The sequence below is a fragment of the Trachymyrmex cornetzi genome, unplaced genomic scaffold (genome assembly GCF_001594075.2).
Source record: "Trachymyrmex cornetzi isolate Tcor2-1 unplaced genomic scaffold, Tcor1.1 scaffold291, whole genome shotgun sequence".
Classification (NCBI taxonomy): Eukaryota; Metazoa; Arthropoda; class Insecta; order Hymenoptera; family Formicidae; genus Trachymyrmex; species Trachymyrmex cornetzi.
In genome coordinates this window covers 103059-105379 of record NW_017297596.1, presented here as the reverse complement: position 1 = coordinate 105379, position 2321 = coordinate 103059, and the positions used below count along the sequence as shown (strand labels likewise).

General features: G+C 32.4%; 1 long non-coding RNA gene across 1 annotated transcript in view; it reads left to right on the top strand.

The window, feature by feature from the left end:
- Positions 1-2264: 2264 nt before the first annotated feature.
- Positions 2265-2321, top strand: part of LOC108762289 (uncharacterized) — a 583-nt gene continuing 526 nt past the window's right edge. Inside the window, exon 1 of the long non-coding RNA XR_001940160.1 lies at positions 2265-2319. This is a non-coding gene — a long non-coding RNA (uncharacterized LOC108762289). The remainder of the gene's footprint in view (positions 2320-2321) is intronic.

Here is a 2321-nt window from a genome sequence, read left to right as displayed (position 1 = left end):
TAATGTATAAAATATTATACAGGATGTCCCATTTTAAATAATGCGTTAAGATTTCTCGAAAACTATGGTAGATACGGAAAAATGTTTCAAACAAAACTTGTATGGTTCGAAGGGGGACATAAAAGATATCATTGACTTGACCTTGGGTGTCGTCGTTAAGGTCAGGTCAAGGTCACGTCGTTTTTTTTTAAATGGAACCCTCTATTATTTTTCATTACATTTTCTTGTAGCTTACCTCGAGAAGCTTTTCAAAACAATATAATAAAATATGTTTCCATTAAGTATTTAACGAGTTATAAGGCTCGAAATTTACAGTACAGTCGACATTAGCATTACACAAGTTGTCCGATCGATGGCTAAAACCTCTTGAATGTTGTTCAGGAGCATATCCTGGATAACATTTGTCAAGATCAAGGCCATTGGAGATTATTCCTATTATTTTATAATGCTAATACCAACAGTACTGTAACTTTCAAGCCTTATAACTTAAAAAGTACTTAATGAAAATGAACTTCGTTATAGAGTCTTGAAAAGTCCTTGCTATCAGTTATTAGATTTTGGAATAAAAGTATAGTGTTCTATTTAAAAAAATCGATGTGACTTTGACTTGGCCTTAACGATGCTATCCAAGGTCAAATCAATGATATCTTCTTATGTCCCCATTCGAACCATACAATTTTTGCTGGAAACATTTTTCCGTATCTACCATAGTGTTCGAGAAATCTTAATGCATTATTTAAAATGAGACACCCTGTATATATATATATTGTGTGCGCGCGCGCGCGTGTGTGTGTGTGTGTGTGTGTGTATGTATATATACATATATAAAATTATATAAAATTAAGTATAAAATTATACAATATTATTTAAAATTATATTTTATATAATTATACAATTTTATATAATTATAGATATATAAAATTTTTTTACCGGGTATTTAAAAAAATTTTATTTGATAATAAAATAACTAAAAAATAAATTTATTGAAAATTTTATAAAATAAAATATCTAAATTTATAAATATCTCGGCTAATTTTGGCGATAAGTATATACACTACGCGCACAAATTAAAGCATCACCTCTCACACCTTCGAAAAATGGATAAACTTCAAAAGAGTGTAACTTCTACAAAAATGGTCAAAATGAGATTTTAAAAAAAGTATTTTGTAGCTTCAAATCTCTACTTTCCAAATCTGTATAATGAAATAACAATTCGACTGATTTTCACGGAACTACATGATTATAAAGGAAGATCCGTAAAATCTCAAAATTTTTTGTAAACTTTGTACAGTTTCATGGCGTGAATGAGAAGTCGGGCACAAATACAATGCACAGCTTTCGAAAGCGTGAGCTTTTGCATTTGATTGGCATATTCCATTAGATCTAAAAATTTACTCCAATTAGATATAAGAGCTCACTGAGTGCTCAGTGAGCGGTTGTAGTACTTAGTGTCCCTAGAATACAGAGTCTGGCAGAGACCCATAGAACTCTTTTTATTGGATCAGAAGTCAGACCCCCTAAAAATGGCGGGACCAATCACCACACAGCGGGAATACACACAGTTTAAAAAGGATACAATGAAATAAGGGAAGAGATCATGTGTTTTTAATATTTTATTTGTGTATTAAGGCCCATACACAGACTCTTGCATAACGCATAGTGGATAAGTGAATCAACTAATCAGAATCTTTCCTTTCCTCCCATTCCATGGAAAAGAAGAATTTCCTTATTAAGATTGGTTAATTCCCTTATGCACTATGCATTATGCGTTATGCAAGAATCTGTGCTTATGCGTTATGCAAGAGTCTGTGTCTGGGCCTTTAGATTAAAAACATGAGAAAAATTAATGGAAAATATACAAAACACATATCAATATGTAAGAAAATATGCATCGCCATGATCTCTAATAATTAAGAAAACAATAAAAATTAGAGATCATGGCGATGCATATTTTCTTACATATTGATATGTTTTGTATATTTTTCATTCATTTTTCTCATGTTTTTAATCTAAAGGCCCAGATACAGACTCTTGCATAACTCATGAAGTTATGTACTTATTCCTGTATAATTATACATGTAAACACGTATAATTATATGTTTATATAATATTCCGCGCGCGCGCGCACACACACACGCACACACACGTGCCCACGCACACAACACGCATATACACGCGCACACGCACACTATCAATACTGGCTAATGTTTAACGATCTATTTGTAGTGCAATTGTGTGAAGCCGGAACTTGGCAGTGTGTTGAGATTGACAGTAGCGCTGGCAATTAATACAGTTACGTAGCAAGAAGATATTATGACTGT